Below are 18,495 nucleotides of genomic sequence, written 5' to 3'. Positions count from 1 at the left end.
GTACTCTATGTTTGGACAATGTGCGAGCGATAGTTGTGAGGCTGATGTTATTTATAGTTATAAATATTCCATGGTTCTCCACAATCTGTGTCTTAATCTCATGTAATTTTATTGCATTGTTAGCAATAACCATTTGTACAACAGCAAGCTCTTGGTCATTATTCAGGAGCTTTCCCCTTCCCCCAGAGGGTGGAAGACGTTGCATTCTATAGAGGGACAAAAGAAAACATATGCATTACTGTATGGCCCTCTTGACATGTCAAGTAAGAATAGAAACAATCCATGTGAAATGCATGACTTACCTGTTGGTTTCTTGAAAGATGCGTATAATGGAGGCAATTTGACCAAATTGTGTGTGCATACCTTTAAAAAAGCTTCACACAGTTGATTACATGAGCACACATGATACAGTTTGCAATATGAATGTGCCTGTTCACGTGGTCATTACCTGAAGGTGACGTAGCATGGATCACGTCTTCATTCATATAGATGTAATCTGAAGATTTTAACACCTTTCTGCTATTGCTGTCATGACTTGAGGACCTCTCCACATTGCCACAGATATTCCATTCTTCATTCATTATGGTCAACGACTGTATAACGTTGGTTTTTGACTGATGGTCCTATAGGTGTCCCACTCTCTGATGATCAAAACTTACCAAACCAGAAACTGTCATCTCAGCCACACACACTTCTCTTTTTACAGGAAACTGAGGGCTGAGTGATAAATTATTTTGGTAGATAACATTTTTGGGTGGCGGCTGCTTAGAGGTTCTTCCTGTTTTTGTTAAAGCTAAATTTGCAGCTCATGACTCTCACTGAAATCTACATAAATAATCCCAGGAGACACACATGGTTGATAGTCTTTTCAATTATTCATCCGTGCATCCTGTTTCTACTGATCATCCTTGAGATGTTTCTACAGCTAACGCCCATAATCTCCTGGATAGATTTGCAGATAATCTGTATGGCAATGGAAGGGCAGGTTGTGCTGAGCTATAATTGATGTAAGTGCACAGTTACACAGATCTGAGCCGGATTACATATTTTGTGGCCATTTGAATCAAACATTGAAAATCCCATTTAATGTATATTTCACATTATATCTTAATCAAACATCCCCCAATTACTCTCATATTTGGGGGTGAAGTGCAGAGGTGCACTCACTATCACCTGACAAAGTTTGATGCAGAAATGATCAGGATTGTAGACTTTGTGGACATATGAATTTAATATTGAAAAGCCAATTTTCTGTACATTTTGCATTATATCTCAATCAAAAGTACCTCAATCGCTTTCATTTGTGATAATGAGGTGCACTCAATGAATAGACTAAGTTTGATCCGCATTTGTTCTGTATTGTGGATTTAGTGGATATTTGATTTTAACATTTAAAAGGCCTTTTGATCTATATTTTGTATTATATTTTAGCTTATGAAAAGCCACTTCTAACAGCACTTTGACCTTGAAAATATTTTCCAAGGTAAAAATTTGTGGAATTGGAAACTAGTGTTGGCCACCACTGGACTGATAGTATTGCACACTGGGCATTTGCCCGCTGGCCTGATGGCCTACTGGCCTGCAGATTTTTTTTTTTTACAAAGTATAATATATAATATAATAATAATTTAAAACATAATGCTATAGGTGGATATAAACCCTCCTATTGGTGCATAAACTGGCAGGCCAATTACCCCTCCATCTCGGGCCTCGGTTGGGCTACACAGTGCGCCAGTGCCAGACAGAGTGATAACGAGCGATATGGATGATGGCAAAAAGAGGAAAGGTGGTGCTGAAAGAGCCAGGGATCAGAAGAGAGTTGCCCTTCAGGCAGATGCTGCAAAATGTCTTAAAATAACAGACGTTTGCTTCGTGTGTGTGTGTGTGTGTGTGTGTGTGTGTGTGTGTGTGTGTGTGTGTGTGTGTGTGTGTGTGTGTGTGTGTGTGTGTGTGTGTGTGTGTGTGTGTGTGTGTGTGTGTGTGTGTGTGTTTCAGGGTCCATTTTATCTCATTGGTCTGCATGTAAGTTACCAGTTCCTGTTGCATTTTAATGTTTGTTTTATTGATATTCATATTCTTAATATATAATTGTGTATTTAATTTAGTATTTTATTTTGTACAAAGTAATTACTGATTCATTACAAAAATAAATGATAATCAAATCTACAGATCTCTGTTGAACTTCTATTATTATGTGAATCATCCCTTTTTATTTTATACTCTAAATTAAATGGATGAAACAAATCCTATTCTTTCCAAGTCCTGGCATAATTTCACATACCTAACATTTTACTTTAAATTGAGAGTCATTCTCTAAGTTGATTAGCAACACAAATTGGTAATACAAAAAATCCTTGATGTTACTTGTAGCTTGTAGTGAGACAGACAACTGTCTCCATCTTGTGGCCTTTTTGTGTATTCCAGTTTCAAAAGTTCAACCTTTGTATCCAGTCACTGGTCCAGTTATCCAGTCATTTCTTGCTTTATATGATGAATTGTATCACACAAGTAATGATATATTATTTATAGTATAGCCTACAGTATTTATATAACAAATGTTTTTATATAATTTCTATTTCTAAATTTAAGTAACAAGGCTGAATGAAATGACGGCTTATTATGTCTAAAAAGTAATGTGACCTACTGTCAATAGATCGTACTTTTGATAAGCCTATGATAACTGTATTTCAGGAGAACTTTTCATAATGCTTCTTATAGTGTTAAAATGTATGTGTCTCCTGGTGCACATTGATCAGTTAAGGGACCAAAAAAAAAAAAAACACGCTGTCACAGCAGGCTTAATTTTTTTCCCTTTCGATACCTGGTGGTGGCCTGGTCTTGGTTAAAAATGCCCGGCCTGAAAAATTTCCCCAGTCCAGCCCTGGTGTTGGCAGATCTGGTTTCAATGTCTGTTAATATTCCCTTTAGCTGGACTTTGCCCACCCCAAACAAATTCTATACTAAACAATGGAGGTGTACTGATATGAACCTGTAGGCATGTAGAAACGTAAAACAAACAAACAACAAAAAAGACACTGGTGTGAACTCACCAGAGTGTTTGTAATGCCAGCAAACAACTGAAAAAATTCTTAATTGCTCATCTCATTTAATATTCTTATACTAATATATATATACAAGGTCTATTAGAAAAGTATCCGACCTTATTATTTTTTTCAAAAACCATATGGACTTGAATCACCTGTGACTGCGTCAGACAAGCTTGAACCCTCGTGTGCATGCGTGAGTTTTTCCACGCCTGTCAGTTGTGTCATTCGCCTGTGAGCAGGCTTTGAGTGAGGAGTGGTCCAGCCACCTCGTCGGACGGTGCTGCATGACGCACAGCAACGCCGTGATGAAGCCTCATGGGACATGTTCTGGCATGTCCAGGCACATCCACAATTTCTCGGATAATCACTCGATGGAAAACCCACCGACAGCTGTCTGAACGCCATCTCAAAGCTGTCCTGTGAGACCAAAACGGAGGTGGTTTTGTCTCACTCCAGTAGCAAATCGATCGTGACGCGCAAAGCCTCCGCTCGGCTTTCCATGACAAAATCTCTTGTTAAAAGTGAAATCTGCTGGAAAATGGTTGATGTCCAGCTCTTGTGATAACCAGAGAAATGGCACACGATGGTCACGGATCCAGACAGCCATCCATTTAGAAATGAAATGGTCATTCAGCCTGTCGATGGCGGCTTCGGAGCGCGGTGCACCCCACAGCTGCTGGGGGCCGTCCTTAAAGCGACAGTAACACTCCTTATTCTCTACCAAGCCTGTAACATTTTCATCGAAAGCCAGATCAGTTTTTCTAATGGTTTCCAGCTGCCAGTCTCTAACAGTTTCTGAAAAAATTCTGATGGAAAAAAAGCCCAAATCATTCCGCCATTTCCTGGCAATGAAAATCGCGGGGGCAGCAGCTCAAGCAAAGCCGCCCAGACTTCCCGATCCACACACACCTCCCCCAGCTCCTCCGGGGGAACCCCAAGGCATTCCCAAGCCAGCCGAGAGATGCAGTCCCTCCAGCGTGTCCTGGGTCTTCCCCGGGGCCTCCTCCCAGTGGGTATCTCTAAGGAAGCGCCCAGCCACCCTGTGGAGGAAACTCATCTCGGCCGCTTGTACTCGCGATCTCGTTCTTTCGGTCATGAGCCAAATCTCATGACCATAGGTGAGATCGGAACGTAGATCGATCGGTAAATCGAGAGCTTTGCCCCCCGACTCAGCTCTCTCTTCACCACGACGGTCCGATACAGTGACTGCATCACTGCAGATGCTGCACCGATCCATATATCGATCTCACACTCCATCCGTCCCTCACTCGTGAACAAGACCCCGAGATACTTAAACTCCTCCACTTGAGGCAAGGACACTCCACCGACCTGAAGAGGGCAAAGCACCTTTTTCCGGTCGAAAACCATGGCCTCGGATTTGGAGGTGCTGATTTTCATCCCGGACACTTCACACTCGGCTGCAAACCACCCCAGTGCACGCTGAAGGTCCTGATTTGACGAAGCCAACAGAACCACATCGTCCGCAAACAGCAGAGACGAGATTCTGTGGTTCCCAAACCAGACCCCCTCTACACCCTGGCTGCGCCTAGAAATTCTGTCCATAAAAATAATGAACAGAACCAGTGACAAAGGGCAGCCCTGGCGGAGGCCAACGTGCACTGGAAACAGGTTTGACTTACTACCAGCAATGCGAACCAAGCTCCTGCTGCGGTCGTACAGGGACCGGATAGCCCTTAACAAAGGACCCCGGACCCCGTACTCCCAGAGCACTCCCCACAGTGTGCCCCGAGGGACACGGTCAAACGCCTTCTCCAGATCCACAAAACACATGTGGACTGGTTGGGCAAACTCCCATGAACCCTCGAGCACCCGATGGAGCGTGTAGAGCTGGTCCAGTGTGCTGCGACCAGGACGAAAACCACACTGCTCCTCCTGAATCCGAGGTTCGACCATCGGTCGAATTCTCCTCTCCAGTACTCTGGAATAGACCTTACCGGGGAGGCTGAGGAGTGTGATCCCCCTATAGTTGGAACACACCCTCCGGTCCCCCTTCTTAAACAGAGGGACCACCACCCTGGTCTGCCAATCCAGAGGCACTGTCCCCAATCGCCACGCGATGTTGCAGAGGCGTGTCAGCCAAGACAGTCCCACAACATCCAGAGACTTAAGGTACTCAGGACGGATTTCATCCACCCCAGGAGCCTTGCCACCGAGGCACTTTCTAACCACCTCGTGACTTCTCGTTCCCAGCAGACCCTCACGATACGTTTGGGCCTGCCAGGTCTGACCGGCTTCCTACCGTCCCAGCGGATCCAACTCGCCACCAGGTGGTGATCAGTCGACAGCTCTGCCCCTCTCTTCACTCGAGTGTCCGAGACACGTGGCCGAAGGTCACATGATACGACTACAAAGTCGATCATCGACCTCCGGCTCAGAGTGTCCTGGTGCCAGGTGCACTTGTGGACACCCTTGTGCTCGAACATGGTGTTCGTGATGGACAAACTGTGACTAGCACAGAAGTCCAACAACTGAACACCACTCGGGTTCGGATCGGGGAGGCCCTGTTTCCCGATCACCCCCCTCCAGGTCTCACTGTCCCCACCCACGTGGGCATTGAAATCCCCCAAGAGAACAATGGAGTCCCCAGTCGGAGCGCTATCTAGTACCCCTCCCAGGGACTCCAGGAAAGTCGGGTACTCTGCACTGCTGCTCGGCCCGTAGGCCGAGACAACGGTGAGAGACCTGTCCCCGACCCGAAGGTGTAGGGACGCGACCCTCTCATTCACCGGAGTGAACTCCAACACTTGGCGACTGAGCTGGGGAGCAATAAGCAATGCGACCCCAGCTCGCCGCCTCTCCCCGTGGGTGACACCAGAAAAATGAAGCATCCAGCCGCTCTCCAGGAGTTGGGTACCAGAGCCCAAGCTGTGCGTGGAGAACTATCTCTAGTCGGTATCTCTCAACCTCCCGCACAAGCTCAGGCTCCTTCCCCCCTAGCGAGGTGACATTCCATGTCCCAACAGCCAGGGGCTGTGAGCATGGACCGGGCCGCCGGGCCACCCGCCCTCGACCGCCACCCAATCCTCTCTGCACCCGACCCCCATGGCCCCCTCTGCAGGTGGTGAACCCACAGGAGGGCGGGCCCACGTCACTCTTTCGGGCTGAGCCCAGCCGGGCCCCATGAGCTAAGGCCCGACCACCAGGCGCTCGCGCGTGAGCCCCAACCCCGACTCCGGATAAAGCGGAAGAAAATGGATGGATGGATGGATGGATGGATGGATGGATGGATGGATGGATGGATGGATGGATGGATGGATGGATGGATGGATGGATGGATGGATGGATGGATGAAAATCCGACGAGGGGGCTGGACCACTCCTCACTCAAAGCCTGCTCAAAGGCAAATGACGCAACTGACAGCACGAGGGTTCAAGCTTGTCTGACGCAATCACACGTGATTCAAATCCATATGGTTTTTGAAAAAAATAAGGTTGGATACTTTTCTAATAGACCTCGTATATATATATATATATATATATATATATATATATATATATATATATATATATATATATATATATATATATATATATATATATACGAGGTCTCTTAGATAATAAACCGACCCTTTTATTTTTTTTTTTAACTATATGGATTTGAATGACATGCGATTACACCAATCATGCTTGAACCCTCGTGCGTATGCGTGAGTTTTTTCACGCGTGTCGGTGACGTCATTTCCCTGTGGGCAGGCCTTGAGTGAGATGTGGTCCCGCCCTCTCGGCTGAATTCCTTTGTTTCACACGCTGCTCGAGACGGCGCGCGTTGCTTTATCAAAATTTTTTCTGGACCTGTGAGGAATATCCGAGTGGACACTATTCGAGAAATTAAGCTGGTTTTCTGTGAAAAGTTTAACGGCTGATGAGAGATTATGGGGTGTTTCTGTTGGTGTAAGGACTTCCCACGGAGCGGGACGTCCTGCAGCGCTTCCAGGCGCTGTCGTCGGCCTGTTTCGAGCTGATAACATCCTAATTTAAGGCTTAATTCACCCAGGACATCGTGAGAGAACAGAGAAGATTCAGAAGAGGCCGGCATGAGGAATTTATGCGGACATTCCACTGTTTAAGGACATTATTTTAAGGAAAGACGTACGCGCAAATTCGCCGAGTCGTTTCCGTGACGACTCGGCAAATCTGTGTGCGCCGCGACAGGAAAAACACCTCCGTGTTGAAAACCATTTGTAGAATTCAGGTGGCTTTTGATGGCTTTCAACAAGTGAGTAACTGAGAAATTGTTTAACAGCTTGGGCATGTTCCAACTTGCCCGTTAAGATTTCCAACGGAGGTGTTTTTCCTGCCGCGACCCCCCGCGGTCAGGTCCAGCCCGACATGCGACTCTGCCCGCACGTTCTTTCATTACAAAATGACCGTTAACAATGGAATGTCCGAATAAACTCCTCATGCCGACTTCTTCTGAAAGTTCTCTGTTCTCTGATGACTTACTGCGTCAACAGAGCCTGAAATGTGGAAGTTTTCAACTTGAAACGGCGAGACGCTGCCGCCTCGAAGCGCAGATCGCCGTCAGGCGCCGTGGACCGTCCTTAAAGCGACACTACCACACCAAAATCTCTCATCAGCCGTTAAAATTTTTACCGAAAACCAGCTGAATTTATTGAATGGTGTCCACTCAGTTGTGCCTTACAGTTTTGAAAAAAAATTAATCAAACAAAGCAACAGTCTCTGAGCCATTCCGAAACAATGAAAAAAATCGACGAGCGGGTGGACGACTCCTCACTCAAAGACTGCCCACAGGCGAATGACATAACCGACAGGCGTGAAAAAACTCTCGCATGCCCACGAGGGTTCAAGCATGTCTGATGTAATCACACGTGATTCAAATCCATATGGTTTTTGAAAAAATAATAAGGTCGGATACTTTTCTAATAGACCTCGTATATATATATATATATATATATATATATATATATATATACTTCAGCCATCTGAAAGAAGCTTCAAACTTCACATAACTGACAACATTTAGTTTCTACTGAAATCCAAGCATTATAATGTAGGTTTTTTTGTAGCATGTTACAAAATCACTGCTCATTTTAATGAAGAGGACATGTTTACAGTATCTGGGCAGAATTCGATAGCAAATGTCTTTTCTTTCGAACGCCATCATGCAAACAGATTCCAGGAGAGAGTGTGTCTGTGAGAATTTGAGATTACTTCTGACCTGACCCACTTAGGCCACAGGCTAGCTCTCAGGAAGAGCTTAGAAACTGACTTCCATTCCAGTATCATAGGTAATATTTTCTATTGTGGTCTTCATTAAGTTAAAAAATTAAACTTCTTCCACAAAAAGTTACACAAGCAGACTCTCTGCAGTTAGTAAGAAATTGCCTTCTGAAGTTGGGAGATTCATGAAAATTTGGACATTTTGGACTCTGAAAGCATTTTTATCCGTTATTATCTCAAAAAGTAATGAGACCATACACTTAAAACTTAAGACTTATATCGACAATCCCATAAATGTTGAATATGTGGAAAATTAGGTGGACAAGAGTGCTTGTTGTGAAGTAATCTTATTGATTTTTTTTAATTAACAAATCAAAGAATCAAAGATTCAAAGATGCAACGAAAGGACAGGCTGTGCTGAGCTATAATTGACCCCAATGGCAAAATGTATAAATAAAATAGAATAGGCCCAAGAATAGAACCCTGTGGCACACCACAACACAGAGTAGCAGTTGATTAGGAGAGGTCACCAATCATAACAGAAAAACCCCTTTCAGCCAAATACGATCTAAACCACTTAAGTGCAGTATCCTGGTTTCCAATAAAATGTTCTAACCGAGAGTGTGATCCACAGTATCAAAAGCTGCTGTGAGGTCCAACAGAACCAGCACAGCAGGATTCCCTGCATGCACCAATAAAGGGATGTCATTATCAACTTTTAAAAGTGCCAACTCAGTGCTGTGTCGCGATCTAAATCTCAAGCTGAAGCTCTCTCTCAAGCTCTCATCAGGTGGTATGGAGAGCATCGGTGCACAGCCATTTTCAGATCTCTCTAGAGATGTTCAATCAGATTCAGGCCTGGGCTCTGCTTGGTAACACTCAAGGACATTCACAGAGTTGTCCTGAAACCACTCCTTTGATATCTTGGCTGTGTGCTTAGGGTCGCTGTCCTGCTAAAAGATGAACCATCACCCCAGTTTGAGGTTTGAGAAGATTGCTCTGGAGCAGGTTTTCATCCAGGATGTCTCTGTACATTGCCGCATTCATCTTCCCCTCAATCCTGACTAGTCTCCCAGTTCCTGTCACAGAAAAACATCCCCACAGCATGATGCTGCCACCACCATGATTCACTGTAGGGATGCTGCCTGGTTTCCTCCAAACCTGACGCCTGGCATTTACGCCAAAGTGTTCAATCTTTGTCTTATCAGACCAGAGAATTTTGTTTCTCATGGTCTGAGAGTCCTTCAGGTGCCTTTTGTCAAATTCCAGGTGCCATGTGCCATTTGCTGAGGCGTGGCTTCTGTCTGGCTACTCTACCGTACAGGCCTGATTCGTGGACTGCTCCTGGTTGTCCTTCTGGTATGTACTCCTCTCTCCACAGATAAATGCTGGAGTGCTGGCAGAGTGACCATTGGGTTCTTGGTCACCTCTCTAAGGCCTTTCTCCCCCGATCACTCAGTTTAGACAGGTGGTCACCTCTAGGAAGAGTCCTGGTGGATCCAATCTATTTACAGATGATTGAGGCCACTGTGCTCATTGGGACCTTCAAAGCAGCAGAAATGCTTCTGTACCCTTCCCCAGATTTGTGCCTCAAGAAAGTCCTGTCTTGGAGGTCTATAGACAATCCCTTTGACTTCATGCTTGGTTTGTGCTCTGACATGCACTGTCAACTGTGGGACCTTATATGTAGACAGGTGTGCAGGTGTGTGCCTTTCCAAATCATGTCCAATCAATGAATTTACTTCAGATGGACTCCAATTAAGCTGTAGAAACATCTCAAGGATGATCAGCAGAAACAGGATGCACGGATGAATAATTGAAAAGACAACTATCAACCATGTGTGTCTGCTGGGATTATTTATGTAGATTTCAGTGAGAGTTATGAGCTGCAAATTTAGCTTTAACAAAAACAGAAAGAACCTCTAAGCAGCTGCCACACAAAAATGTTATCGACCAAAATAATTTATCACTCAGCCCTCAGTTTCCTGTAAAAAGAGAAGTGTGTGTCGCTGAGATGACAGTTTCTGTTTTTGTAAGTTTTGATTATCAGATAGCGCATACATGTCAAACTATATGGATTGTCCGTAAATTATATGTATTTTTCCAAGTTTCAGAGTCATACGGACGTACAAATAAAGTCTTACAGATATTCAGGGTTTGGTCTGCAGCGGGTCTGTAATCAACCGTTTCTGCAACGCGATTCCACTTTGATGCGTGAGCCATTGAAGCAATGCTTCGAACCACTGGCTCATGGTTCTTTGATTCACTGCTCTTCAGAAGCGGCAAGTCCGCTTCTTAACTCCTCTCAAAGCCATTAAAATATCATGAGTCGCTTTTGTGTGGATTAAAGTCACTAACTGGGACTCTTGTCATGTTGTAGTCAAGAAACGAGAATCGCCCTCCGTTCCGTTGACACAAAATTGCCGCTTTAAATAAAATGACACCCCTTTCCAAACGCTGTAATACAGAAAATAAACTACAATCGACTAAAACTTTTTTTCTTCCCAAAATGAGAAATCCTGTGTTCTTTATGAATTAAACTGATGCTGACATACAGCACAGCCAGCTGTAAAAGCCCAGCTCAGATATATGGAAAGACATTCATGCCAAAATGTCTGAAAGGAAATGCTTTTGACAAAAGATTTTGTTTATTTCTATTTAGATTTTATGTAAAGTTTATTATGTCCAAAGTTTAAGGATCCTGTGACCAAATTCATATTTATTTACTTTAAGACTCAAAAAAATGTTGTTCAATTCAGTTTCAATTTAATCGGCTTATAAAGCACCAAATCACAACAAAAGTCATCTCAAGGCACCTCACATAGAACAGTTCAACATAAAAAAATTTAAATAAATAAATAAAAATTTAAAAAATTCCAATACATAATTAAAAACAGAAGTAAAAGAATAAAACAGATAAAAAATAAAAACTATTCATAAGAAAGATAATGAAAATAGGCTTTAAGTCTTGACTTAAAAATGTCCACAGACTCCAACTGCCTCACGGTCGCATGAAGACTGTTCCACAGAGCGGGTGCACAATAAGAAAAAGCTCTTTGACCTGCTGACATCGAAAACCTGTAAAGCCTACTTTTAGTACACACAAAAAAAAAAATCACAGGAGGTGTCGATAAGGAATCGGATCGATAAGTGAAATCGATAAATGTATCGATAAAATCTTATCGATGCCCATCCCTAATAAACACACGGAGCGAAGTCAAGGCTCATTCACATGCCCGTCTGCAACATCGGCACTGGCGAGGTGATTTTTGATACACTTGATGAAGTTCTGAGGTATGTTTTATTTTGTTCATTATATTTGATTTATTTTTCATGATTTTATTAATGTATTCCCACTAGTGACACACAGTTCTTGTTTCTGTAAAAAATAACTAAATTTGACACATACATTCCTATAAAATTCAACTTGACGCATGAATACTAGATCTCTATTGTTTGAAATTCAACTGTGGAGAAAATACTAATGATCCTGACTTTAATGTCATTGTGGCAACTCATAATATGTGGACAAAAACCCAGTTACGTGATACCGTTATGCAGTTGTGTGTACTGTAATAAAACTGATTTTGGTGCGATTTGGAGGTTATAAGGATTTTTTGCTGATTTTATAGATTTTCTCACTTGGTTAGACAGGTGGACTCTCAAAGGGGTTGACATGTATGATAGTGGGACACGATAGCACCATCTATCAAAAATCAACCTTATACAGTCGTTGACCATAATGAATGAAGAATGGAATATCTGTGGCAATGTGGAGAGGCCCTCAAGTCATGACAGCAACAGCAGAAAGGTGTTAAAATCTTCAGATTACATCTATACGAATGAAGACGTGATCCATGCTACTTCACCTTCAGGTGAACAGGCACATTCATATTGCAGACTGTATCGTGTGCTCATGTAATCAACTGTGTGAGCCTTTTTTAAAGGTATACACACACAATTTGGTAAATTGCAGGAGAGACTGTGCTTTCCTCCACTGGTGGTTTTAACTCATGAACACAATACCTAACTGCACAGTACTCAAAGGCAAACTCTTTTCCCTTTGAGTTGGAATTTAAATTAAAATCTATCTAACAATAAGGAACAGACTGTATTTGTGTTACACAGTTCTGTGTGAAGACATTACTCAGTTTCAAGCCTTCTGCAAAGTACGTCTGTTTTTTGTTTTTTTAAACCACCGTCTTGTACCTCACACCTCTACACAGTAAAATCACTGTTAAATTAATACTGGCAGTGAACATATGGTTCCACTCTGTCCAGAGCAGGACCAAATGTACACTGTCAGTGTTAATTTCACATTGTCAGTGTTAGTTTTACACTGGTGATTTTACTGTGCAGCTGCAATGCATTCGGAAAGTATTCACAGCACTTTTCACATTTTGTTATGTTACAGCCTTATTTCTAAATGGATGAAATTCATTTTCCCTCCCTCAATCATCTACACACAATACCCCATAATGACAATGTGAAAAAAGTTTTTTGTTTTTTAGATTTTTGCAAAGTTTTTAGAAATAAAAAAACTAAGAAATCATGTGTACATAAGTATTCACAGCCTTTGCCATGAAGCTCAGAACTGAGCTCAGGAGCATCCTGTTTACACTGATCATCCTTGAGATGTTTCTCCAGCTTAATTCAAATCCACGTGGAGTAAATTCAGTTTATTGGACATGATTTGGAAAGGCATAGACCTGTCTACATATAAGGTCCCACAGTTGACAGTGCATGTCAGAGCACAAACCAAGCATGACGTCAAAGGGATTGTCTCGGATTGACTCGAGGCACAAATCTGGGGATGGGCAAAGAAGCATTTTTGTTGTTTTGAAGGCCCTAATGAGCACAGTGGCCTTCATCATCCATAAATGGAAGATTTTCAGATCCACCAGGGCTCTTCCTAGAGCTGGCCGCCCATCTAAACTGACTGATTAGGGGAGAAGGGCCTTCGTCAGATGTGACAGAGAACCCGAAGGTCACTCTTTCACAGCTCCAGCATTCCTCTCTGGAGAGAGGAGACCCTTCCAAAAGGACAACCATCTCTGCGGCAGTCCAGCAATCAGGCCTATGTGGTAGAGTGGCCAGACAGAAGCCACTCCTTCATAAAAGCCACATCGTAGCCCACTGCTGACATACATGATTGGTGGATGGGTGCCAGCTTGGCTGTTTACAGAAGTGCTGTTCCTCTTCAATCACATAAAAGGAAAAGTGTGTGTCAACTCCAAGTTGCGTCACATGTTGTGAACATTCTGAATTGCGGAGACTATATGGAGAGGGGTACAAGACACGCGCCTGACTATCTCGTGTGGAAGTTTTCATGCAAATTTTTGATCTGTTCAAAAATTAATCAAGATGCAGGCACCGCTCTGCGACCTTTGAGAGGAGATGGCAAACAGCTGTGTACAATTCACAAATTCCCTCACAGATGCCATTTGCAAGTTGTTGCAGACTAATGAGGGAAGTCACCAAGACACCAAAACAGCTCTGAAAGAATTACAAGCTCATGTGGATGTGAGTGGAGAAATTGTGAGTGGTGCAACATTTGTCTGTCGCATCATGTGGAGTGGAGCAGAGAAGGATTGTAAATCAGGAAAACAGATCAAATCTAGGCTTGACTTTCCCATGTGTCTTCTGGCAAACTGCATCTGAAATTTTGCAGGTCGAATCTGATGCAACATACAAAGGCTGCACTCTGCAGAGTTTCTCCATTCACAACCTCAGATGCCTGTATACTCTTTCAGAGTTGTCTTGGCCTGTGTATGTGGGTGACTGTGTGTGTGAGGGTGTGATCAAAATAACTAGTGTTTTCCGATTATTGCATTGTGGAGCAAATATTCAAGGTCAAGCAAAATATGGCTCAAAAACATGTTTACAGCTCATATTGATCAGTAAAATGTTTGTGATTGAATGGATCATTGGTATAAGAAACTTCATAAGATTTATAAACGTTTTTCTTCTATTTTAAGGTGATGGATACGCAAAAAAGCGTGTGTGGAGAGTCGCTGCTGTCTTTCTAGTCCTGATCTGTGTTCTTCTGCTGTTCGCCCTCACTGCTTTAGTTTTCATATGTGAGTATTCAGAAACAAAACAGTCATGCTGCAGCACGTGTCAATGCTTCTGACTTTGTTGTTTCTCAGTCAACAAGAGGAGCAGTGAGTGTGAGATGGAGAAAGCCCAGTTACAGTCCAGAAACCAAAACCTGACAAAACACAGAGATGATATTCAGCAACAGCTCCAATGTAATTAATAATTCTCCATCCTGAGATCCATTTCACTCATTGACGTACGAGTTTAGTTCTGTGGTTGAAGGTAATTTGCTGTGCTTAATGAATTTTTGTTTTGTTTTTTCTAAACTGGGGACAGTGATAAATTTGTGCAAAGAAGGGTTCAAGTTTGGCAACAGCTGCTACTATATATCCACTGAAAAGAAGACCTGGAAGGAGAGCAGAAAGGACTGTCAGGGAAAAGGAGCTGACTTGATCATTATCAATACCGAAGAGGAACAGGTGAGAGAACACCTCAGAGGAGGAAACCCACACATCGTTAAATATTTGAACACTGACAATGTTTTGTTTACTTAATGGTCTGATATGATATGTTGGTGCTGAAATAATGATGGAATAACAATGATGGAATAATAACAGTGCATACAAGCAGTGAAAAATAAGCTTCATGCATCAGGTGTCTAGGCTTATACCCCTGAAGAGGGTGAGAAATTTGAATATCTGGGAGGGACTCAAAGTAGAGGCATTGCTTCTTCACATCAAAAGGAGCCAACTTAGGTTGTTCGGGCATCTGGTGAGGTTTCCCCGTTTGTCTCCCTTGGCAGACAACCAGGAAGAGACCCCAAGAAACACCCAAAGCATGCTGGAGAGGTTTTGTTTCCCAGCTGGCTTGAGAATGCTTCAGAATCGCCCAGGAAGAGTTAAAAGATGTGGCCAAAGAAAGGGACGTGTGGGATGACCTGCTTGGTCGACTGCCACCATGACCCAGATAAGCTTTTGAAAACAAATGAATTATCCAGTTAATTTTGGTAAAGTTAAAATAGGTAACCACATATAAAAAGTGCTGTAATTTGTGCATTGTTCACCCTGTGTGGATTTAATTACATCCGCCAAGGACGTGTGGAGGCAAAAATGATTGTTAAGTCAAAGTGTCTGAGGCTGTTTGTGGAAATAAAGTCAAAGAATTGGCAGATTAAATAACAGGCTTTTAATTTGAGGCCTCGAAGACACACGCAAAGTCAAAATCTGAACAGCAGGATTTTTTGTGCACAGCATTTCTGAGGGAGCTGTTTTGTACATGCAGAGAAAGGGTTTCTGCAAACAGTCACGTACGCATTTACCAGAATATGAAAGTTCCAAGTTTCCCATGAAAATCCTCGCTGAACAATGAATGAATGACTGATGTTATCCCAGGTGACCATCTCCGCTCTCAGTCTTTGTGCTGCTTGTCATTCAGCCACAGCCTGGATTTCTCACATTGTTGGACTGGAACGAGTGTCTTTAAGAGGCTGGTCAGTTCTTCACCTGTCAGTCTCCAGGCTTGACAGAAACTAGTCAGTTCTCCTGTAGCGAGGCTGCAGCTGGTGGATCTGGCTGGGGCCGGCAATAAACAGAACACCAGGCTTCCCCTTGCGGACTTTAACCTTTTGACCTCAGACCAACAAGGCTCAGGTTGGGTGGGGTGAGAGAGAGAAAAGGATTAATAGGTGATAATGTTTTGTCCCGCGGGTGTTTGTGTGTGTTTTCTTTTTTTCATCTGAATCCTTCTTGTCAACGTTTAAATGGACTGCATTTATATATCGCTTTTCCATCTGCATCAGACGCTCAAAGCAGTTTACAAATAATGCCTCGCATTCACCCCGATGTGAGGGTGCTGCCATACAAGGTATTCACTGCACACCGGGAGCAACCAAGGGATTAAGGACATTGCCTTTGGGCCCTTAGTGATTTTCCAGTCAGGCTGGGATTTGAATCAAAGATCCTCTGGTCTCAAGCCCAACTCTTTAACTATTTTAAGGTAGTCAGTGAAAAACCAGTGAACATTTTTTCACTGTTTTTGTTTTTATCTCTTAAATCACATTAATTTGACCACACAGCATACGATGAATTTCCTTTTAATATGTCCAGTTGATTTCAGCTTAAGGTCCTCCTTTTTGCTCAGACACCAATCAGTGTCCTACCTCAGAGTCACCTCAATGACCCCTACACTCAGCAATAATACTTTTTTATTGACTACAGGTCAGAGAATTAAAATTCTCATACAACTCAGAGATAACACACAGAAGTGTGTTTTTTCCTACAGCTCAGAATTGTTTTTTGTGTGACTCCTACATAACTCAGAAAACCACAGGTCTCCAGCAAAGGCCCAAACTCAGTTAAAATAAAGTCTTATTTTAACCTGCGATGCCTGTTGTCAACCGGTCAGTTTAATTTCCACAACAAAAAAACAGCCTTGCTCACAGGTGCTGTGTTGTTGACACAATGCCCACGGTTGGTGGAAATGCTGCACTAACCCAAACCGGTCGGTCCTCCTCCATCAACACCAGGTATGAGGCATATTTCGAGTTTCCCATGAAAACTCTTGCTGAACAGTTTTCAGCCTTGGAGAATAGACTGTGAGTTTTATCAGTGCAGCTGCAATGCTGCAATGTTACATAAAGACAATGAATAGAGTTTAGAAGCAAAAGTAAATGTTTTAAGCAGGCTATCTGTAAGACATTAAATGAATAATTTTGACACTACAGACGCAATTAAATCATTGGTGTTTATATATTTGTTTGTTTGTCTGTCTGTTAGCAGGAGTACATCAAAACCACTGCACGGATTTTGAAATTTTCAACACAGACGCATATTCAACCATAGAAGACTCCATTAAATTTGGGAGGTGATCCGGATCTAGATCCGGATTGTGGGTCAGGTTTCACTTTATATAGGCTTTGAAGGATTACGTCAAAACTACTTCACGAATACTCACCACATTTCATGAAAGACTCCACTGAATTTTGGAGGTGATCCGGATTCTGGATCAAGATTTATGTAGGTTTTGAAGGACTATTTCAAATGTACTTCATGGATTCTCACCAGATTTGCACCACAGATAGGTATTAGGGAATAGAAGATTCTGTTTACAAATAAAATGCATTTAAAAGGGTAGAAAGCATAGTACCATTACTATGCCTGTATACTAGCTGAACGAAAGGGAAAATAAGTCTGGACAGGAAAATCTCTACAGAATCTGACTTGACTGATGCAGGGAGCTCATTCCACAAAGCAGGTGCACGATAAGAGAAGCTTTGTAAATGGACTGCATTTATATAGCGCTTTTCCATCTGCATCAGATGCTCAAAGTGCTTTACAATGATCCCTCACATTCACTCATTCACACAAACACACTCACACACCGATGTCAGGGTGCTGCCATACAAGGCATTCAATACATACCGGAAGCAACTTGGGGATTAGGGACCTTGTCCAAGGGCCCTAAGTGATTTTCCAGTCAGGTTGGGATTTGAACTGAGGATCCTCTGGACTCAAGCCCAACGCTTAACCACTAGACCATCACCTCCCCATATTTAAAGTATTTAAATATGCAAAATAAATAAAACAAAACTGCACATCAAAATAATAAATCTACTCCCACCCAAAAAATGCAATAAAATCACAGAGCTCAAATGTCTTTAAGACATTTGAGACACCAGCTCATCTGTGATTACTGTCTTAATTAAACCTAATGTTCCCACACTGCAGCTTTGAAACAAAGTCTTTTGAAATTTATTCTCCCAAACATTCCGGTTGGGATTTCACAGTTGCCAGGAAAAACAACGGTTAGGGCCACTTCACACAGTGTGAATTTGGATGATTTGTGTACAACTCCAGGGCGACACACTGCGGTAGAGTCGCATGAGCGCACCACAAAACATTGTGCCGACGGGCATGCGTGCATGACGCTGGCGCGATGGTTCATGCATGCAACAGTGTCTGTCGAGCAGGAATACAGTGTCAGCTGCTGCAGCTGCTCGCATTGTGTTCCATGGGATGAGCTGCACCACGTTGCGCTGCTGATGTGGAGGAAAATGAAATAAAAACCAGCTGTATAATTAGTGAATGTCACTGGGTTGATATAAATAATGCGTAAAGGGGGACGCAATACAGAACCCCTCAGTTAAATAACCCTGGTTAAAAAAAGAAACACCACTCACATGATTTGAACCCGCACATCTTGATTACCAG

The sequence above is a fragment of the Thalassophryne amazonica genome, chromosome 15 (assembly GCF_902500255.1).
Source record: "Thalassophryne amazonica chromosome 15, fThaAma1.1, whole genome shotgun sequence".
In the NCBI taxonomy this organism is placed as follows: Eukaryota; Metazoa; Chordata; class Actinopteri; order Batrachoidiformes; family Batrachoididae; genus Thalassophryne; species Thalassophryne amazonica.
Note: the sequence above shows the minus strand (reverse complement) of the source record.